This window comes from Anser brachyrhynchus (genome assembly GCF_964034855.1).
Source record: "Anser brachyrhynchus genome assembly, chromosome: 3".
NCBI lineage: Eukaryota > Metazoa > Chordata > Aves > Anseriformes > Anatidae > Anser > Anser brachyrhynchus.
The window spans coordinates 42,568,239-42,592,686 of record NC_137696.1 but is presented as its reverse complement, the minus strand read 5'-3'; the positions used below and the strand labels follow the sequence as shown (position 1 = coordinate 42,592,686).

Below are 24,448 nucleotides of genomic sequence, written 5' to 3'. Positions count from 1 at the left end.
AAATACGAAGTTATCTGACATCCTGACAAATTGAGAATTGACCTTTACCATGTCCATTTTGAGCCAACAGGAAGAAAAACTTGCCAATTTCAACATCACTCTCACTTCCCCTCCATTCTTAAAGGATAAGAATTAGAACAATAAATAAATTAAACAGAAGTTGATATTAACACATACTGTCTGGAATAACATGGTACTGGATTGCATTGACATCCCTGAACAACAAAGGAGATCAATATTTTCTAAATGTCTGCTATTCAAGAATGAAACACAAGGTGTATATGCTGGAAACATTTGGAAGCCCTGCTCACATTTCTTAAATCTCTCTCTTGCTTATGGTTTTACAGTATCAAAGCACAAAATGCTACAGTATTCAGCTGCTTCTAAAAGGAGTTTTGTAGTTTTTAATAGTATTGAGATGTATTTGTACTAAGTGCAATTAAAAAAAAATAAAGTCTCAGAGGGTTTTTTTTATTGGTAAAAAAAACTTCAAGTTCTCAGTACTTTTAAATATTTATAATTTTTTATACAGAACTATCAGCATTAATTAGTAGACTGTATAACAGAAAACATAAGACTTTCCTTTTTTTTTGGTCAAGTACTAGTAGACCAAAAGACCTTTTTTAGATTTTGCAAGTATTTTAAGAGTAGGACAAGTGTACAAATATTTATCTATAAATTACACTGAAAAAGATAGCTGCTGCAGTAATGATTTAAATACATGTACTTCGTAGAAATATATCTATTAAATAAGATGATAAAATGTAAATGATTTTTACATGTAGCTATGTTGAATTAAACATCATCTTAATATTCCCTACTTACAACTTTTTGTATAACAGCCAACTCTAGTTTACGTAAGAAACCTCAAACTTTCCATTGTTTGCAAAAAGAGTATGATAAGTTTGACAATAGCATTATCATTGAGTTGAGTTTCTTTGACAGATTAATGTGTTGTCAAAAATTATGTCTTTCCCCTCTTAAAGCTGGTATACTTCCTAGCATGTTTTTGCAAAGCAAACCGTCTCACTTTTACAACTGGCACATCACAATAATTTTAAAATAGCTCCTCTAAACTTTATGCTTGTCACTAGATATGCTCCTAGCCCAAGACCTTGTCAGGTGCCAAAAAACGAGCACTAACCTCATTCATCTGAATTTTTTGCTCAAGCACACGATTAAGGTCAACATTTTCATTTTACCATTTAGCCCACATCATTTGCAAACAATCAGCCTGAGACACATAGAAACATTCCTCAAACTGCTTGAGCTGAAAGAACAGTTTTGTTACCACTGTATGCTTCAGGATTTACTTGAAAACTCTTTGGGTGCATAAAATCATGATAAACAATGACACGGTATTGCTCAGAGTACCTTGGGCTTCATACCAGCCATGACACGACACAGCAAATGGAACACTTCTGTAGAGAAGAACCAACAACCCAGGTAACAGGCGAAAAGCAATTCACCATCTGCAGTGCCACTGACCTGCATCTAGACTCAGATGCAGAAGTCAGTACTTGGGTAGGAGGCAGTCGCACCTGAATTTTCAGTTAAAGACATAATCCAAAATTGACTTTTTCTGCTCAGACAAGATGATGATAAAAGGAGACATGAAATGTTCCCATAAGTAGTTATTGTTATCAAAGACCTATGGACCTGATGCCTATTAGACCTAAGACGGAAGACGTAAGAAAAGTTGGGGGAGGGGGTGCATCTTGGGGTTAAACAGTGGTTAGATTCATTCAGGTAATATTTAAGGCATACTGTAACTAACCAAAAATCCCTGATATATACTGGTAACTGGAAGACAATCTGCAACCCAGAGCCACAGTACACCTCAACCACTATTTCATTCTCCACTTTTCAATTCAATACAGATATCAGATTGCTGAATTTGCACATAATATTTAAGAAAAATAAATAAGACTTACAAGTTCCCTTTTGTATTTTTAAACTAAGAGATCACTTGGATAAGATACTGCTTTCCTTTAGCCTTTTGGGGCAAGCTTAATTTCTTTTCACATTTGTATCCATTTTCATATTTCTTTCACATTATCCTGGAAACTGGTATTGAACAGCACTCACCAAACAAGAAATAAGAAAGGATTTTAGAGAAAGAAAAAAAAAAAAACATATTCCTATATAGTGATCCAATTTTTTATTTATTCATTTTTTATTTGGAACTGTCAAACAGGAAAGTACACAAGTTATGGCTGACCAGCTCCTTGCCTTTGGAGAAAAAAATGAAAATAAGATCAAGTGAAAGAGAAAATTAGTTGCTAATCTCATGCTAACCCCTAGCATTTACTTGTCTACTATATAATGCCAGACAATCACCGATTGGCAATGTCTGCATAAGAAAAGCTCAGGATGCAGTAGTAAGGGTATGCAACGTATCAGTCTTGAGGTAGACAAAGCTACATAAGAACTTGTGTAGCACCTGTCCACCAAATGTCTGAGACTGAAATAACTGCATTATTCTTTCTACTTCCCCAAGTACCAAATTTATCAAGACTTTTTTTTTTTTCTTTAAATCCACCACATGGAGAAATCAAAAGTTTTCTTTGCTGCAAGAAAAGGCTCTTTTTAGGAATAAACAACGGAAGGAGGGAAGATATTAAACTCCTGAACTAATTAACAGAAGTAAAGGAGGCGGTGGGGGACAATGATAATTAATATGTACCCTCCTCCTAACCAAATCTCCACATACATTCATTCTGTATATGCACACACAACAGCAGCATCATAAACCGTCTCAAGTTCTTGCCATTATTCAGTTCGACATCTGCACATGTTTATGCGTCTCTCCAAACAACCTCTTGAACACCCTGCTGGAGCTGTCATTTTTTTCTTCTCCCTATCTGGCAGATGGCAAGTCAACAATCGGCATCAACAGCAGCCGAATATCTCCCCCCTCCATCCGACCCCCCTAAACAGACACAATAATAACTTCTTTGTGCTTCCCCACAATGCAGCTGCTTAAACCATTTCGCTACAAGGCTGCTTTGCCTTAATAAAAAAAAAAAAAAAAAAAAAAAAAAAAATCCCTTCTGTCAAGTCTAAAAAGCAGCATAATGTTAAGCAAGCTAAAGCCACAGCACAGCTGCAAACGGGCAGACACATTGACAGCTCCTCCCTTAACAAAGCCCTGTGAATTGAAGGGGGTTCATCTGAGGCTCACACAGTAATTAGTATAAAAAAGTCCGACAGCCTCTATTATGCTAGGAAAAAAAAACTGGACAGAACTGGGCTGCTGTTTTGCGTCAAGAGTTCTGCTGCAGAGTAGATAAATCATGTTGGGTTTTTTTCCTCTCTTTTTAAAGACAGTAATAAGGAGGATGAGAGAAGCTAATTTGAAAACTTGGACACAGTAATTGTACCATATGGTGAGCATTTATCCCTTCTGAAATACACGCTAACAGTCACTTACATGCACAGTGCTTTGTTTTACAGTTGTTATTCTCTCTACCATATTCATAAAATGGATCTGAATATCCGATACTCCAGAGAAGTTGTGTGTAATTAGCAACAAAACTGCCTGAGCTTAATATATTGGCTTACCGTAGCAATCTAGTTAATTGCAGAAAATCCCATGCCCCCAAATTTAAATACTGTCCACTTCAAGGATTTTTTTTTTATTTCTGTCAAACTGGCTAAATATCATACATAATAAGGTTCAGAGAAGTAATTTATTGACACCAGTACTCCTTGATACGGTTGACTCTAAAATGCACAAGCAGGACACATTTTCCTTGTCATCCATGTAGGAGAAGAGAGAGGAATTAATTCAAGAAGCATTTAAGGGAAACCCCAAAACACTTAAGTTCCATCCTACTTGGAAAAGGAATTGCTCCATAAACTTAACACGCTGAAACTAAACTTCAGAGTGTGGCATGGCAGGGAGACAAAGACTTCAAGTCCACCCCCCCATTTCCATCCCGTTTTCTTCCTGATCGTATTTTCCAGTATTTCTGTTAGCAATTCAAACACTTCATTCACAAGAATCTTCAAAATCATGAAAACATACCATTCAACCCTCCGGGTCTGCTCACTCTTTGCCACACACTTCCAACTTTTCACCCTGCTCATGCCAACAAATTACACAGAAAGCACAGAAGATAAGGAACCAGCTGACCTAAGGTGGGAAAATGTAGGTTTCTTTATTTAAAGAAAACACTGTATTTCAGTGGCAAGACTAATAAATCTTAGAGGTGCTGTTTATAGAAAATAAAATGTAGTGAACTTCCAAGCAAGGGAAATAAAATCTCAAGCAGAAGATGCAAATTTGGTGAAAAATTAACCAGACAAAAAATAAAGTCTGCAAGTGAGGATCCTGGTATTTGCAAAGAACCAGAAGGGTGTCTTTCTATTAGCCTTCAGCTCAGAAGACAACAACAGAAATCTGCTTTGTGCCTTTCCAGGTAACACAAATACTTTCACTGCCTCCGGATCAAAAATGAGGTACTGGAGCAGTGTGCTAGGGACTAAGGTGTCTTAGTGCAATGAACTAGAGAAGAACTCCCTCCCCCAAAGAAGAATGAAAACCAGTTAGAAAAATACTTGAAAATTTCAAGTCAGTTGGCTGGATGGTAATCTAAGAAAACTGCTTATAATTCTGTTTTTAATCATACTCTTAACTAACGCAAACTGACAGAAGATAAACAAAGCAGCGCTGCCTTTCAGTAAAAAAACCATGCCCATCATACCTAAGGGATTTCTTCTAAAACGTCAAGAAAATAAAATGGACAAAGACTAACTGACACAATTTATTTCAACTTCTAAAAAGCTTTTAATAAGTCTAAGGAAACAGTAGCTCTGAGAGAGAAGAAGAAAAAAAAAAAGCTGTGTGGTGGAACAAAATAGAAATGGGAAACTGGGTAAAAGAAAGACAGCTAAGCAGGATCATATGGTCAAACTTCAATTACTAATGCTCTATAGTTCTTTTTTAGGAACATTTTTAGTTAATATATACATCAGTGATCTGTGATCACCACTGTATGTACTGCAAGGCAGTAAAACTGTTCAAGACTACTAAGAATGTGAAGCCTTTCTGAGTGGCAATGCTATTCCAGTGAGCTGAGATGAAAAGCACTGAAGAATTACTGAAATTAATAAATACAGGAACAATCTTTAATACTCATATAAGATGTGCAGTTTTAAATTAACCACCAAAGACCAATTAATGTAACCATTGCTTACGTGTGCATCATTGTAAAGAAAGAAAATCAAATATTATCACTTGTGAAGGTATAAAATTTTAGGAACACTAAAAATATTATCATTTCATGATAAATGATTACAGTTCTGCTACCTGTATTTAAAAATAATAATCATTACAAGAGAACAGAAGGGCTTCAGAGACAAAACACACCAAAACCAACTAAATAAATTAAAAAAATAATAATAAATCACTGGAGTTACAGAGGAGAGGAGAGAATGACTGGATTAGGCTTCAGTTTCAAAGAAAAGTCTATGGCTAAAGGATTTAATGTCACAAATGACCAACAGCAGAATACCAGTCATCTGAAAAGAACGAATTTTCAGAAGAGTTCAGGAGGGGATTTTCAAGCATCCAGAACCTACAGTTACAGCTGGAGTCTGCACCATGACAATCCAGCCACTCTCCCACCAATTCAGCACCCAGTATCTCTTCGCACCTTTAGAAAAATCAAGCCTCTCCTTCAGTGCTGTAAGGAATTTTTGAACTCCTGTAGAAGTTCTTTGTTTTTTGGGTTTTTTTTTGGAAAGGAAGTCTCACGTTGAGGAAATTGGAGTAAACATTCAACAGAGGCAGAATGTTCCTTTTAACTGCTATGTATTTCTGTCCTATCACAAATCTGCTACTCAGCCAGACAGTGCTAACAGTGAATGAAAGTCCCAGTCCTTGGCCACTTTGGGTCATCTTATGTGCAACCTACCACCAGCACAATGTGCTTGGGATGGCAAGGAATATGTGTGAAGAAGTGTGCTGTGCACCCCATGTCCCGCTCCACCGTGTCAGCTGAGCCAACCCATGCAGCTGAGACACACCTACAAAATCATCTAACCAGAAGCACACCCTAAAAAAAATTAAAAAAAAAAAAAAAGGTTTTGACCTATTTCAGCTCACTGTACAACGACTATTTGCACAAAGGAGAAACGGGAATAACAGGCTGGAGGCATGAAAGATGCAAGGGAGAAGAGGCATCAGCATGAACTTATGCAAGATTAATGACTGATTTATTGGACTGCTAGTCTACCACGTGACTGCAATTCTTGTTTTCCAGTTAAGCTACAAAAGCAGGTTTGAATGATTCAAATTTCTAAGATCAACTGCATCATTAAGCAATGATGCTACCGCTGACACAATGTTAAGCCAAGAAATTCCCTAATACAGCTTCACATTTTATATAAACAGAGTATATTCTGACCTGTGTCAGAATATATCCTGACAACCTTTTTTATACATGTATGTACAAAAATTATAGATAAAAAAATTTGTAAGGTTTAAGGAGTATGCACAAATCCTTCTACTCAGGCAAATAACTGAAAATTCACTTAAAATTCTCAATGTGAAAAATCACTTGAAATAAAGTACTTTGACATGTATTTGTGAAGTAGCAATTACAATTTAATGATGTCAACAAAATCTTAGCGACACAGAGATCCCAGTGCAAATTGATATTTTGAGTTAGCCATGCAGTACTTCCCATACTAGAAACAGCACCAAGAAGATGAGAACAACTTGGTCATTAATGTATTTTCTTAAACTTGCAGACTATAATTAAAGCAATAGAAACAATAAAAAAAAAAACCCTCCAGTTTTTAACCACAGGATTCTACATATTTCTACAATATTTTACTGCCTCAGAATGAATAAAACTGCTCCTAACACCCACATATGAATCACAATACAGTTTAATTTTAATATACACATTTTACAGTATTTTATCTTGCATGATTTTGTTACATTACAATTGGAATAAAGGTTCAGGCAAGTGAAATACTTTTAAAGGCTTAGTTTTTCCACTCCTCTGAAATAAAGAAAGCTTTGCTCATGAGCAGAAACGTGAAATTCTTGAACCTGCAATTTTACTAGCACAAAAATTTTGTCTCATTTTCAAACACTCTTTTAGAACATTTTAAAAACAGAGCTTTTAACTATGAACCCTCAAATTCCAGCCACAAGGTGGAACTGAAAAATGACTGACCTAGGTAAGACACACAAATTTATCTAACCAGATGTGGTAAACTCAGGATAAGGTTTGTTACTGTTTTTCACTAACATGCACGTCTTGTGGTTTCTCTACTACAAGCATACATTTTTTTCTAATCTGATTTACTGAACAGTTTTTACTGATTTAGCCTCCAAAATAATTTTGACACAAAGGGCAATCTAATATTTTATCAGATGACCTTAGATAAATCCCAGCAAACTGGGATTATTTTATTCAATTAAATTATTTTATTCAATACCAAAGGCAAACTTTATACAAGAGAAAACTGTGATAATCTCTTCCTAAAATTGGCCTTTCTGAAATTCAGACTGATTATATATACAATTATTAACTGACACCAAATATTTAACATTTGTGACACCAAAATAATAGGGACCAATAAGGAACTGTAATTTTCCAAAATATATTTGCATTAATATTGAATTAACAAAACCAATTTGGTATGGTTTTAGTGGATTTTTTTTTTTCCTCTAGAAAGCAAACAGCACAATTTTCTAATTAATAAAAACAAAATGGAAACTGACTTACAACACTGACTTCAAAATCCTTGTGAAAGTCTGTACTGGTGATGTCACAAATGCTGTCACATCTGAGCGGGTATTGTCTGTAGAAGGTTCAGAAATGTCCATTTTAATCAAAACATTTATTAGAGGTAGTTGTGTATTTTGTTTTTATTTTAATGAATTACAGAGTTCTCTAAAGAATCATGGTTGCAGCTCCCTTTAAAAATAATAGATTAAGTAAAGTGTAGACTTTACTTAATATACCTGAAATATATTATGAGGATCTGATCTACAATGGATGTAGAAAATCATGTAAGAGTGAGGGGAAACCTATATTTATGGTTCCATCAGGCTTTAATAATGATGTTCACATAACACTGATGTAACATTCACATTCTCTCCTTTGCTTAAAATGTCCTACAAATTATAACTTCCTCAGAGTACTAAAATGCCAATGATAAAGTATTATAAGACAGGAAAAAAAAAAAGCAATTTCTTATGCTTGCAATTATTTTTAAATTAAACCTTTCAACTTCATTGTACTTTGGAGAAAAATATTTTCTTCCATTTTCTCCACTCCAAAACACTAACTACTCAATTACTTTTCTTACATCTGGGGGTTAACAGAGCACCTGAGTCAAGAAATCCTCACTTTAGTGGTAGGTCCAAACCCCCAGAAAAAAAATTTAGAGGCAGAGTTTTAAAGAGATAGGGATATTTGTTCACTTAGTTGAAGGTTTTAGGCGTCTGAAAAAAACTTGCTTCTCTCCCTTTTCCCTGTGCAGCTGGGAAACGTGGCACCACCAGAAGTGCCTTGCTGCCCTTTGGGAATGGATTCCAACTGTGCAGGTGCCTGAAGAACTCATAAAAATTCACCTTGGTATGTAGAGCACAGAAATAGTAGATTCATTTGATACAAGCCACACATATTCTATAAGCATTTCTATATGACCCCAGTAAACTTCATCAAATGAAGAAAAAGCCTTGCCAAGAAAAGCTTGCAAGTGAGAAAAAGAGATTTAGATACAGAACTTCTTAAAACATCTTTTAAAATTTTGTATTTATGAGTTAAGAACTGGAACAAATGACAACAGAATAAATCTATGCTTCTACCTAGTATTTCAAAGAGAAACAAATCTAATACCAGAATTAGGTATGAGGCCATATGGGCAGTCTATCACCTGACTACCAAACAACCGTACTAAAGCTCACACATGTTTGTTAATCCCAAGAGGTAAAACGTTGCTTTGTCTTCTGGGGGTCGTGCTGCAGATGAGTGCCCGTTATGATGCTGATGCATTTTTCTGTGCTAAGATCCCCAGGGAATTTGAGTTCACCATCAGTGAAACAGACAGAAATTTTTCATCTCCTCTGTCCTAAAAGTCTTCCATGTTTTTGTTTATCAAGTGTGCATGTAAGAATAGCAAGTAGCAGCAGCACAGCTGAAACAGTTTCAACAAAAGCTTGTCTTCTGACTGCCTACACTTTAATTCAGTTAAATTTTATACCAAGACTATTTAGTTTTCAGTGACAGCTTGATCTTGTACCAACAGATCACATGTTTGATAGGGAATGACTGAAATTTAGTGACATGATTATTGGTTACAGACAGCAAGCCCTCTCCAGACAATCTGAGATGATTAAGGGGAGGGCCATTTCCCAGAGATCTGGCTATTCTCTGATGTACTTTTTATCTCTGTACGGAGCAGAATAAGGTCGGACCAAGTGATCAAGAACCATTAAACTATAGAAACACTCTGGCCCCCTAGAAGCTCTCATTCTCTTGAAATAAGTCTGTTTGCAGATTCCTCCAGTTCCAACTATACACAACAGAGAAGTACAGATGCTGTTTTTGTAAGGTTTGGGGTTTTTTTTTCCTCACCGTTCGGATCCTGCAGTCCATCGGTTTTACTAATGTGATACACCAGTTGTGCAGCTCACTTGTACAACAGGAAGAAAAAAAAAGGGGGGGGGGGAAGAGGGGGAGGATGTCAAATGGGGAGCTGAGAGCAGGAATAGGACAGTGTCCCATCAAATCATATCACTGACCCCATCAGCCTGGAAGTCATGTTCTTGCTGGAATCAGCATGAAGTGGCCACAGGCATGCATTCCAGACAGGGTTTAGCTCAACCTCCTTCTTCATTCATTAGCAGCATACTGCTAGATACGATGAAAAGTAGAAAGAAAACAACCTCTGGATACTGTTCTAAATTTTTCCCCCTCTCTCTGGCACATTAGGCATCTGTTTAAATGCTGTATTCGTGTGGGTAACAAGTACGACGGCTGCATGACTATCTATTGTTAATTGTACACACACCAAAGCACAAGACATACATCTTCTTGCTGTGGCCTCAGTTTGCAAAAGTATGATCATGCTGCCCAGTTGCATCCTTTAGACACGTTTGCTCCTTATGGTAGGAAAATGCAGAAACAGTAATACCTCTGCCTTCAATCAAGAAGGAGAATGAACAGTGGCTTAAATGATACTTTTAGTCTTTCTCTCTCTCTCAAAATCTGTATTTGTGCTACCACAAACATGTTTTAATTCTTAACCCAGCAACACTCCACACACTACAGGAAGTAACACTGCATTGTCATTAAACACCTCCAATTACATAATTTAGCAAACGAATATTAAGAAATTACTTAATTATCACAAACACATACCTTCATGGAGAAAAGTACAAAGGACCAATGGGCTTAACTTGGTGGAACAGAAAGCAGAGATGCACAGCAAGGGAAGTATGTGGACACTCTACATTCATTGAGAGACCTCTAACTGCCCATAATATTGAGCACAAAGGCACTAAACTGGTTCCAAAAGCAGTACCCAGCCAAAAAGGACTATGAAACACACTAGGAACTACAGTAAATTTATTTTTTAATATTGACACAGTGCATGTCAACAGGAACTTCAGCAAAGAGCAACTGGATCTGAATAATATTCTGAACAGACAGTCTCGGACAAATTCTTTACAAGCTCATGTTTCATTACCACCCTGAATTTCTTGTGTGCAAATCTGTATAGGACACTTTGTGATTTTTACTCATGGTATCATGTATTTTAAGACAAAAAAGAACATCTGATCATTTCAGTATAACCTCTTCACGAAAACAACAGGCTACAGAATTTCCCTGTTACGTATATATTGTTAATGTTGTTTTTTTAAGTGTGTATCTCATGCACTGCCTTGTTTTGATGCTGTCAAAACAACTTCCTTAGTATTTTTCCAGTCTTCCTCATAGTCACCCGCATCTTTATTCTGAATACATCTGGATTCAACACTCAGTCATGCGGTCCCAATATCTTTACCCTGCTACATTAGAGAGCTCTTTGCCCCATTCTTTCTCATGGCCAAGCAATCGGATACCTCTCAATATCCACACAGGTTCCCTCAATCTTATGCTCTAAAGCAATTCTCTCAACAAAGAAAATGATCTTTCATCTCTATTTTTCCCAGATCTAAATATTCATTTTAATATTAAATACTAAAAGAGAAACTGGAACGGAACTCCAATCTGCTGGGAAAAAGCCAGCACAATGGCTATGAAAGGAAAGCCTGCCTCACCGACCTGATGGAGTTCAACAAGGGGGTGATAAACATGAGGGTAAAAGGCATCCAGTAGGCATAATGTGTTTAACAAGGTTCCTCCCCAAATACAGTTAAAGAAACTACATTGCCACAGGACTGGTGGAGGGTTTTTTTATACAGTCTGAAAATTGCCTAAGGAACAGGAAACAAAACATAAGGCTTAACGGCCACTTTTCAGCATGAGAAAGACAGACGGTAGGTCTCACAGGGATCCATGCTGGGATCATTTTTATTCAACATCTTAATCAATGGACATTGGTATGATCCATGAAATGTTAAAGTTTACAGGTAACATCATGCTGTAGTAGACAGTCAAATGTCATGTCAGTGGCATTGAAAAAAAAAGGGGGGGAAAAAGAAAAAGAAGGACCTCACAAAATTGAGCTGGCAAAGGTGAAAATGAACAGCAGGTATAAAATGTGGGGCAATGTGTATATAAAAAAATAATCTAAACCGTGCCTCGCAACGTTTATCTTAGAATGAGGAATTACAGTTTAGGAGAGTCCTAGACTCACTGCTGACAGCTTTATGAAATCATAAGTTAACGTGCAGCAGCAGCCAAAAAAAAAAAAAAAAAGCTGACAAAATGTTGGACATTTCAAAAAGGATACTGTGAAGAGAAAGGATGTCGTTCTGCTGACACAGAAAACACTGCTGTGCCCACATCTTCATTAACCTGCACAGTCTGGTCTCCACATCTCACAAAGGATGTAGTGCAATTACAAAAAAAAAATAGAAATAGAGAGAAGGGCAACCAAAAGGATCCAGGGGATGGAGCATGTGCCTTTTCTAAGAGAGGATTAAGAAGCAGGGACTTCTCAGTTCAGAGAGGAGATGTTTGAGGGTTTACAGTCAGGTGTATTCAGGGGTAACTCAGGGGTTATACTCAGGTGTAATGAGAGTGATCAGGTACACTGATCACTCTCATTGCTGGTCTCTGTTAATAGTCTTTATGATCTTGAACTGCAGCACCCAGAAATGGATACGGTTGACAACTGAGACTTAAAGTGCTCAGTGGAGCAGAAAGATGTGTCTCACAGGCTCTGAAACTGTTTATGCATGCCTGCGTTTGCCTTCTTCAGAACACTGAGATATAATTATTATCCAGACTGTGATCCATGGTACCTACTGGTACCTTTTCTTTCTGAAGAGTAACTTACCTAAGCACTTGCTCTGCATCTGTTTTTTTGTAAAGTCGATCATTCTAGTGTTTGTGTCAAACTTGCTCCCCTGAATAGCTTCTAGCTCCTCACAACCACGTCTCGACATTACAGATGTTCTAAATTCCAATCCTATCCTCCATCACACCTGCAGTCCCTTTTACCTTGGAGGCACCTGAAGAAATAATAACCATTCTCTTCTCCGTTAAGCACCTCAGCAATGAAAGCAAAAAGAGAATGCATGACAGAGCCTAGCAGATTTCTATTCCATATTTACTTCAATTTTGATAGAGAACATTTAATAAATGCTCAGCACAGTTGTTGTGTTTTTTTAACCATTTTTGCTGCTAGAAACAAAGCTCACAGTTATTTCATTTAATCGCTGCATCTCGTTTCCTTATGAAAATGTTATTCACAGATATCAGAAGCATAACTAAATCCAAGATATAACATCCCAAGCTTCTCTCCTATACACGAAGATTGCTACCTTGTCAGTAAAAGGAAATTTGATTAGTTTGATGCAATTTAACCTTGCCAAATCCACAGTGACTCATCTCATTATTTTCTAGATATTCATAAATAGTCTACTTATTCTAGTATTTTCCTTTCTGTTAAATCGATGTCAAGCATTTTGCCCTATTAAAACACATTTTGTTTGAACATAAAATACACGAAACGCAATCCAGATAACTTTCTCGGTGTTATTTATTATATTAGTCTGTTATCTCTAAATGTTATTGTAGACGATTTCAAATTTGTTTTCTGAAGTACTGAACCTGTCAGAGAGACAGGTGTAAAACTGATCGCTGCAGAATACAAGTAGAGTATCATCGCATACCTTCATCTCCCATATTTGTAGACATACCTTCCAGTCTGACTTTAGGCAGAAAGTGAGTTGTATAGGAATATGAAAGAAAAATTGGGAATCCAGCTTAGCGTCATAAAAAATATGAAAGAAGAAGCAAAGAACCCAGTCCAGTCTCAAAAGAGTCAAAGTATTTACTAGAAGTCTTACTCCTTTGTGTACAAGAGGCCTCATGACTGATCTTTAACTCTGACATGAACACATCACGGTAAAGAGTGTTCCAGAATAATGGCATAATTAACTCAAAATGCCCACTGCAAATATAAAAGAAAAACACCTTCAAATATTCAACAAATAGCACCTTGCCACAACTATTGTTATCTGCTGCTGCCAATCAGTATTGTTATGGTTGTACAAAGACTCCAGTGCACCAGACTGTCGCTAATTATGTATATTCAAGTGATTAGCAAGCACTTGTTGCCTCGTTCACACCACCCTCCAAACAGCAGCCTTTGAGAGGAGAATAGACTGCAAATTTATTGAGAGAACACTGTTAATCCTTTGGGGAGAATGTAAATGTAAACAGGACTACTCTACATCAAGGTGCTTTGACAACAAAAATCATCTGCATAAACACATGCTCAACAACAAACAGGTGTTCTATTTCACAACTAGCGCCCATTTGATGCTTTCAAGTAAGCATTATGCACAAACTGTTAGAAGTACTTTGAAACCAGCTGCAATTACTATAATTAGCTGTTTTCCTACACTTTGGGTATTTTTTTTTCCTGTACCTGTTCAGCATTGTGTTGGTCGCAATCTGCAAGCTCAAGTGAAACTGAGGTTCTAGCCTCTTGTTTAAAGATTACGATCCTTTCGGTTCAGCATGAACTATGATAAGTTCGTACTTATCATTAAAGTGCCAGCATACTTACCATTAAAGTGCCATAAGATGATGTTTGCATAAAATAACTTAGCAGTCCTACAAATGTCAGGTCACTCATGTAACACTCATCGTGAGTAGGAAAACAAGGACAACTGCCAAAATAACACCATAAAAATAGTAAGCCTTCAATGTTCAGGATTTCCCTTTTTAACAGAAATGTCCCCAGGAACTAACAAGATTTATTTTTAATAACAAGAACTTTACTTCTAGTGTTATCAGACAATGGGTGGTGAAAAGTCCTGATTGCAGACAGCTACTCCTTCGAACATGCTTCAAGTAAAAGTTTAAAATAATTATCTGGAGAGAAATCACGTGTTTCCTTCTCTTTAATGAAGAAAAAAATACATACAAAGCACCTCTACGTGTTATAATAATTATTTAAATTATTTAAGTATCTGACCATTCCTGCTTCAGCCTTTCATGGCATCTGCACAGCCTTTGGTTTTCAGCAGTTCCAAATTTTCTGCCACAGTGATGCATTTCTACAGGTGAGTTCAACATGAACAATGAATAAATCTAGTTGCCTCATCTCCAAAGTCAAATCCTAATGTGCTAATTTCATAAGCTTGGCTGTGCCACCTATAGATAGCTAAAATCTGATTCTCCTACCCTATGATTTGCCAGATTTTAACGACTGAACAGAATAATTCCATATTCAGCATCTGCTGAGGGATGATTTTTTTTTCACAAATGAAAAGCTTAGCAAGCAAAGACTGGGACTGCCCAGGGAGTAAGAACACAGCTGGGAAGAAGGGCTAAAGATGATAAATACACAGTACTAGGATAAGGACAGGCTACAGGCAACTGAAAGAAAGAGTCTCTTTCACCTTGTGTGAAACAGGCAAGAAATTCTGTCATCATCAGAATGCAGCACCTTTCCAAGTCAGGAAGACAGCCTTCTGTTGACAGGTTAATTCGACATCCTCCACCAATATCAAAATATACCTGAGGTCCCTCTAATGCTTCTCCATCTGTAATAGAAGAGTTCTATTTTGGGGATGTCAACAATGGGTGATCTACAGAGTTCTATAAATTTTTCTATAATGTCCACTGTTTTCATTCCAGCAGCATCTGCTCAGCTGGAAATGATAGGATAGCTTCAGTTCAGTTGGGCCAGCCAAGCAATACAACACTGTATTCATAGCAGTTGTTCCCTAAGAGAACAAAAGAATGAGCAAAGATATTAATAAAAGTTGTAATATTACAAGACCTCCCACAAAAATTCAGGGAGCATCGTATGTCTAGAAAATTCCAGGCAAAACTAATTTTGGGGGTTCTTCCACAGACACACTATCCTTTGAGTAGCCCAAACAGAGGACAACAAACCAACCATGGCTTGCAGTTGGCCCATTAGCTCATATAGCACGCATTGAAAACAATACATCACTAAATCTACAGCTTATGTATTTAAATGCAAAGGAACACCAGAATTAGAGTTACCTTAAGCTTTTAATGTACATTAACAGCTGTGTATACGAGAATGTTGTATTAAAGTAATCTTTGTGATTTGTATTCCTAGCTCTTACACTGAGCTAGGAATAACCAAACCAAATTTCACAATGCAGTCACGGCTAGCCACCAAAAAAAATGCAACCACTCCATAGCACCAAACATTCTTTTGACCTGCAGTCAGGTAATCCAAGGAGCTAGACCAGGAGAAAGCAAACAATTACATCTTTCTGTTGCAGGGTATTTTTTTTCTGCCAGTTTAATACATTGCTCCAACACTGCTTGCTTACGTGAACACTGCTCGTAGGGCAAAAGATATTGCAGAAATGCATATGCAAAGGTTGCACTGAGCAGCCCACTCTCTCCCCTTCTAAAGAGAACCAGATATTAGTTTAGCTAATCTATTGTAATCTGTCTCAGCACATGAACAGATATGTAATGATTTAAAACCGCTCATTTTTACTTCAAAATCCGAAGGGCTAAGAGTTACTAATTTGTTGCAGAATTTCTAATGGGAATGGTAACTTCTACTGTCACCACATGAAGGGGCTGGAAGGGGCGAATGAACAGCTGTAGGATGCTTAAACAGCTCTAAGTAGATGTGCGAATATGGTTCAGTTATTGTCAAATAAGTCAACTATATGCTAAGCAAAATATACAGCTGTGAGGGTGTTTACTGCTCATTCATGTCATCTTCACCACACATAAAGATACATGCAGACACGTCCACTTTGGTTTGTTTGCTTAAGACTCTCTGCTAGACACAAAGGGAACTAATTAAGAGAAATAACTGTATTGAATCCAAACATAAGGAGGGGTATAAGAGCCTGGTATCCTATTTACACACACAAGTGTGTACTGTTTCTGGGTTTCAAGTAAAAATCTGAGAGAGAAAAAAAAGAATAGTATATAATGGAAAGTTTCTGTAGAGGTCACTATTAGTATTTGCACATTGTTTGATATTAAAGTTGTATTAACTAGCAACATTCTGAAAAATTTATGCATGTGTTTAGATTCACTTTACTACAGGATATATATTTCAGCATGCATATGAGATCAATATGAAATCATTCTAAAGAAACACTCTGAAATCACAAGTTTTAAATGAATCAAAGAAAAACCAATGATACTGTTTAGCCATGGGTTTCAAAGAAGAAAGAAACGTAATTTTAACAAGACCCTTTTGAGCTTTACAGCAGTACAGTTACCTCTAATTTACTGCTTTTCATAACACTCTTCTCTCAAAAACCACTTTTTCCATGAATGCTGCATCTAGATTTTCCTTTTTTTTTTTTTTCTTCCATGTGTTCTAGTGAAAGGTGAGATCTTCCTAAAGACAGTCAGGCAGATGAAAGGGACAGAATATTTTGTACCAAGCTGATGTCCTGAGCTAGTGTTCCAAGCAAGTCTCATACCAGACTATGGTTTTGAGATTATATTTTTCCTGCAAAACAAATATAGTAATTACAAATGTATTGTATTTGAGTTGCTCAGATCTAACTGCCTCAAGAAGACTTTAGTCATCTTTAGGATGAACCAGTTGCTCCTTTCAAATGCTCATGTAGGCAACCAGAGGGTGAAGTCTGAACAGGAAGATGAATCCTACCTTTCAGAACTCCGAAGAATACTTTGATAGCTAGTATTCATCAGGAGTAAACAGGTAAGCACAGGCCAAAGCATCACACCTGCACAGGCCTTGCATGTATTTTCAATATTATTTTGAAGCCTTCCTGTTAAGAAGAGCTAACTTGCAATGACAGAGAAATCATGGTATTTACTAGTATGCTAACTAACAAAGCATGGACAATCCAACTGTGCTCAGTATTCTCCACATGAAGTAATGTAGGCCATGGCCATGGATGTCACCTGTAAGCTTTGACGACTAAACTTTAGCCAAAGAAGTGAGAGGTGTAATTGGTAAGGAAAGAAAAATCTCCTATCAGAAAGTCTCCCTTCTGTGACAAGGGCTTCATAGAGGTCGTGTACATGGCTATCTACTGCAAAACTGAAACACTCCAGGGCTGCTATGAGAGGAGATCCAAAGAGCTGCAGCAAAGAGACTGGTTGACAGAGCAAGCATCACTAGTGAGAGCAGTCACACACCAGTCCAGTTTTGGAAATGACTACCAGTGAACAAAGTTAGCAGAAGCAGTTAAAATGGTCAATAGAAACAACCTGACATGGATGCAGCCTTCAAATCAATATTCCAGAGCACTAAAACCCATACAATAGTGACTATCTGAAGTTACAACTGTTTATACAACCCTGGCAACTGGGGACAATAAAACACCCAGGCACTAGGCAGAATTACTCTACCAACAACAAACCAAATGGAATACAACTAGAGGAATGGGATTAGTGGCTGGCTACTTTGGCAAGCCCTCGTAGCTGTAGATTTGGGTCAGGACTACTGCCAGCATGTCTGGGGGATGATTGCTGATGCTGTTATGATTCTGTTTTCAGTGGTTCAGACATCCCAAACTGATCTTCCATCATCTTTTCCTCATGTTTATTGACCTTCTGTGATGGGGGAAATTAATGCTTACAGACCACACCTAGGAAACATAATTCAGTATCCTGGTTTCCTAAGTAAGAAATTAACTTGGGGATGTATAAGCTTTCCATTAGGACCCCTCAAACACCTAACAACAGGGTTTTGGCAAAAGAATTGCATTCTTCCTCAAATACCTAGCTTCTAGAAAGAATACACTCTCCTGCAAAAACTTGTGCTGATAAGTTGTGTTCTCTGGGTACCTCCATAATCCATTCCTCCTAATTTCCTGCAAAAACAAAACAAGATCATATGCTTACAGAAAACATACATGTGCTTTGAAATCCTTCTTCAGCATACTGGGTGAAAGCACTCCACCAGTTTGCTGCTTGACAAATAAGCAACGTGTACTTGTTGGAACAGTATTTAAAAGGGGCGAGACAGCAGCACTTGTACAAATATTTAAAATAAGTACACTTTCAAAAGTGGTTTGTTAAACAGGGCCATATTATAACTAAAACAATATAACACATTTACAACTAAGCCTAACTAAACAAAAACGCTTATGCCAAAATATCCACAGCAGCGCTAGCACATTGTAACGGAGTGGAGCCCCCTATGTTTTTACGGTACTTTCACAACCCTAACACAGCATAACGCTGTTGCCGCTCTCACATCCAGTTCCCAGGGAGGGAGAGGCCTGCAGGCGGCCCTGAGCATGATGCCCGAGCATGATGTCACTGTGGTGCCGTCGGAGGGGAACAGTCAGTACCAGGAAGCGTCAAACCCCCTCATTGTGCGCCGGAATCGGCGCAGGGATGGATGCAGGTTGTAAATCTGGACGCGGACCAGCCAGATTTCAGATCACAGCTTCACTCTGGGAGGCAGCTGAAGCAAGAAGCAGAACATCCACTTCTGTTACATGCAATGTTTCAAATGTAAACATTAACTCTGCAGCTGAATTCCCAGTCTACACTACCAAAAATACAAAGAAGAAATACAAATAGCTGACCTCTAGTAAAGCTAATAAATCCCTAAGTGTTGATTCCCAAATACTTTCAGATAATTCTCTTCTCCTCTTCCACAAAATACCTTTGGAGTGACATCACTACAGTTTTAAACAGCAAACTACATTTATGACCCTGAGAAGTTAAACAGAAGGAGGAAACAACGAATGAGATCATCCAGAGGGGTGGGGGGGATGTTTCTTTTCACAAATTACCGCCACTTTTTTTTCTTTTTTTTTTTTTTAATTTTTACTTTAAAAAAAAAATTTGCATCCTAAAGCTTTTCTCAGTCTCTCCATTATGTAACAGTTCTTTAGGAAACCGCCAGCTACCCTGACAACTGGGATGTTTTGCCAGAGCGGCTTTGTCTAAATCCTAAAGCAGTACTTGGCTATGCACTGAGCCCAGTGGCTGCCTGTGATCTGAATGCCAATGAGGAGCACTGCCCCTCTTGTCTGACAAGTCAGAGACTTAAAGGTCTATTTGAGGTCAGCAAACTGTCTGGGCTACTTTCGTAAGCTTGAGAGACTGAGAAACACAGCCAACAACGTCCTTTCCTTTGAGTGCCACAATCGGCAAAGAGCGTTTAATGTACAATTGTCATTACATTTTACTTTAAGTAGCAAAGAATACATATTCTTCACCTTTTGTTTCTGTTTGTTTTGGTGCCTACCTCGAATTCCCAGGATCATCAATGAAATTCAACCCCCTAGTGGACAGGTAGAAATGAAGACTGATTTACTTTAAAATCAAATAAACTTGCATATCTCAAAATTGAAGTAACAAGAAGATTATTGCAATTAATACCAACATATACATTGTATCCAGTTTAATATATGCTAACTCTGATGTACTGGCTTTATACCATTCAAATCCCTAGCTTTCCTTATAGTCCCCATTCAATCAAGCCCTGTATCGCACACTTAAAACTACTATTTTTTGTTGCACATCATGAGAAATAGCGTAGCAGGCCAAAAAGTGCTCAAAAATCTCTTTGCCCAGATTTGTTACAAACATCTTGAAATTCTCTTTTTTGACACATACAACAGATCTTTTAAGATGGCAATGGGTACATAATCCATCAACATCAGTAGTTATGAGGCGGCAGTAACTTCCAATCTTTTACATCATTTCTACTTTTGGCGGCAGAGACATAATTATCTGCTAGTTGCACAAAATGTTAACTTCTTCTCTTACTATTGCTTTTGATGTAAACAGTGGGGAAAAAAAATGAGACCTACAATGCATGCCACCTTTTTCATAAATACTATGGCTAAATCTATGAGTATTAACAACTTTCTGATCTAAAAACTTGGACAATTCAAATTTCTATTTTCAAATTTACCACCTTTCATTTGTAATTGGAAATTTAAGCTTCGATTTTTTTGAAGGAAAATTTAACTTCAAACACTCTGAATTCTTAGATATGAGGATATCTCATTAACCCGAAAAGGAAGGGATGCCTTGATTTCTAGGATGATGCAACTACATTTCACACAATGAAACAACATGTTGTTTACACAGCAAAAATAACTGGTAACAACATGTTTTCATGCATGTTTACTAAAATTCTGCATTAGAAGGTATTTATTATACAGAATTACATGAGATGAGGTGACAGAAAACTGCAATGTATCCACTGATTTCTAGAAGGAATTCCCATTTTTGACAGTAGAGTTCAAAAATTAATGAAAAAATTGCAAAGTTGCTCATTAACTTGTCAGACAAAACCGCAAACTAAGGAAGAAGCAGTTAAGCGAATAGCTTTGCTAAAAGCTAGGTTAAATCTCCCACTGAGAAAGGGTGCTAATATGTTTTTGAACTTGCAAACTATTCTATGTATAGCTACATTAAAAAATGAATTTTTGGTGATATATTTTGGGCATATGATCTTGAGGGGGAGGTTGCCTTTTCACTTTATTTTACCTACAGTAGTTCATTCATTTTGGATGTTACCTGTGAGCATGGAAAACTAGTATGGAATAACAGTTGCATATATGATAAAACAAAATTGTGTGATATTTGTAAATATATAAATGTATATTTAAAACTGCATTAAAATAATTAAACAAGATCTAGGTTATAACCTGTACCTTTTTAGGAAATAATTTAGTAAGGCATATCTCTCATTCTTTTCAATCCATTACCTTTATTACTATACATCAGTTTTTCTCAAATGTCCAAGTGTTCACCTGAATTCCTGGCAGGTAAGGGCATTACATAGATACATTCCTACAAAAAAAAACTTATACAAAATTCACTGAAAATATTCCCAAGTCTGCCTCCCAACTTCTCAGTCAGGCTCCCAGTACTTCCATCACAAATGTCTACATAGCAAGGGGTTTCAACATCAGTAAGTTAGACTCTCTGAAGTCTCTAGCTTTGACATGAGACATCCCCAGAATATCTATTATGACCCTCCAAAGTGATCAAGAAGGTCTTGTGTGACTGTGGAAAAACAAACCTTTTCTAGTGAATTTCACAACCTTATAAAGAGCAGGAATAAGTTCATGAAAAAAAATAAAGTCAATAAACCTTGCATCACTTTGTGACCCCAACTATTCAAAGTCTTCAGCCATGCTTTCAGTATTGCTGAAAAGCACACGCTCGACACCCCTACCATAGCAATGTGCACCTCCAGGCTGACAGTTGGCTGATTAAACCACTAGCTGACAGGCACTGGAATACAATCCCAGAAGAAATTCAAAGCTTTCTCCACAGTTGGAGACAACCACTTCAGTTCCCTGGTGCTCTTGTCTTGGGGTAGATTCCTCACAAGTTTCAGACAAGTGGATTTTCAAAGTTTGTCAGCTTCTGTTTCTTTGACCAGGACTGTACTACTAATTTATCTTATCACCTGCTTGCGGCTGGTATCAGAAAAAGATATATATCAAGTAAAAACCATTAAGAAGAATACCATGATGAAATTAACTGTCCATTTCCATTTTCCTCTTTCATCTTCTCTCCCAGAATCCATGCAGCATCATAGTGGTCATGAAGGTAACGATTTTACATACTGACTGCACTTAAAACACTCAGTACATGGCCACAACCTTCATATCCATAGAAGACCAAATCATTGTGCTCAGCACTACAAAACAGCAGCTGGAACATACAATAGTTTTAGAAGGATGCCAACTAGCAACTTATCAGCTATGTATGAAATACAGAGGCCATGCAAGTTTGACAAAGTCCCACAGTTACAGTAGATTTTACTTGTCTTTCCCAAACAGATTTTTACTTATTTTGGGATACTTACCACAATAAATAGTTATATATTGACCACAGCAGAATAGCAGTTTGCAATGTGATCATATATAGGTAAGTGACTTTATTTAAGGAACTTAATCACTCTCTAAGGAAATTAGAAACAAAATATGTTTTTGAAAATTCCTTTTCTTCCCTCCTCAGTTCTCCAGTTTGTAACATCCTGTGATTTTATTTCAAGTTCTGTTCTTAAACTCCAACCTCCTTTCACTCACTTTGTGAAAGTGCAGAGCTACTATATTTTCAAGAATTTTAAGAATTCTCTCTAAAAAAAAATCAAACCCAAACCCATTCAAGCCTACAAACTAAAGAGACTTATAATCTTTAGAATATAAAAAGCCAACATGCCACGTTTTCTTCCAACATGAAAGAAGTCAACTTCATGACTTAAAAAAAAAAAAAAAAAGTAAGGAAAGATAAAATCTTGGCCACAATGTATGACATATGTATGAGCAAAAGGATCCCTCAGCTTTTTAGTTCATAGTGGCATCACCTTTCCTATCTTTTGCTAAAAGCTCTAGATACAACAAGAAAAAAAATGGGAAGGTATAAAAAGGTATATAAAGCAGAACAGCTCATATAAAGTTGTGTTTCTGAACTATTGCAAGGTTTTGAGATCAGGTGAGAAAGTATTATATTTCTTGACAAGCAAATTCCATAAGCGTCCATTACTCCTCTCTGACCTTTTTCCACTAGCCTTTGTATGTACACTCACTGTGCTGCCTCCTCAGGCAGAGGATTTTCACTTAAAAAGGATTACTACACATTTACAAGTTTGATCGTGTTTTTTGAGGATTTTTGCCCAAGTGGCTGTGCTAAAAAAGCTATAAACTTCGTTAAGCTCATACACTAACATATGAAATCAGACCAAATGGTTTATCAAGTCTCTTCTTGCTAAAATACGAATGAGGCAAGTAATGTAAAAAGTAACAGCTTTCCTTCAAAGCAAACATCCTTTGGTGTCCGACAATACTTTCAAACCTTTAGCCTCTGTGAAATGATGGTCTAACTTTCTGCTTTGAATTTGCTAATAATTCAAGTAGTGCTACCTTGGCAATTTCTCCTGAGCAATTCCGATTCCTCCTGCAATATCTAGGTTGAAGTAATTCTGGTTTCTCTGAGCTCTACAAGAGATCCAGAAAACTGAAAATGAAAAATCTTAGTATCTGTATTGAGCAAATTAGTATAACCTATTCTTGAGAACAGAAATAGTGGGTAGAGATTTAAATATGACAAAAATATCAAAAGAGCTTTTTTAAAAAGAAATTACACCTTAAATCAGTGTTGTTTTCTTTTTAAAGTTAATAAATATTTTTATCAGAAAAAAATCCAATTGATACAGACTACTTCAGTTTCCAAATAACATTCGGCAATATCCTTAACAAAAGGCTACTAAAAAAAATCTACTCCCCACAAGATAAAAGGGATGATCTTCTGAACAAAAAAAAATAAAAAAATAATAAATATGCTGAATTGTCAGTTTTCACAATGAAAGGAGGGTCATCAGTGGAGATGTGCAGTGACCTACCTTGGGTTTGACATAGGCATAAATGACTGGGAAAAGAAGATATGGTGTGTGAAGGTGTGGTGAATCAAAGCTGGTCATGAGAAAAGATGTTCAGGCTAGTAAAGAGGCAAGCCAATTGTAAAGAATCACAGAAAGACTTCAGACAACATCTTTCCCTATTCCTTATACTCCTCCCTAGCATCAAACGTCACCTACCATCAGACACAGGTTATGAATCAGACTGGCCACTGGTGATATTCTTACTTCCTTCTTAACCTACAGGTTCATTCCGTAGGTATAACCAAATTGAATTGAAAATAAGCTCCTGAATCAGCTCAATCATGCATATGTTCCAGGACTTTGTCTGTCTCTAGATTTAGTCTGAAGATGGATTTTGTTAAATGGTTTGTGTTTGCTTCCAAGTAGCATCTCCTAAATGATTCTTCTAGACAGGGTTTTCTGTTCAATATTGAAACATTGTAGAGAGTCTTTCTTAGGC

The 24,448-nt window shown here is 37.0% G+C and overlaps 1 protein-coding gene across 4 annotated transcripts in view; it reads right to left on the bottom strand.

The window, feature by feature from the left end:
- The window catches only part of AKT3 (AKT serine/threonine kinase 3), a 156,332-nt gene that overhangs the window by 84,518 nt on the left and 47,366 nt on the right, over window positions 1–24,448 (bottom strand). The window contains exon 2 of one of the 4 annotated variants that reach the window (XM_080586764.1): window positions 7,749–7,824. The exons of the other annotated variants lie outside the window; for them this stretch is intronic. The gene's annotated coding sequence lies outside the window, so the exon portion shown is untranslated. The remainder of the gene's footprint in view (window positions 1–7,748; window positions 7,825–24,448) is intronic. 4 annotated transcript variants of the gene reach the window in all.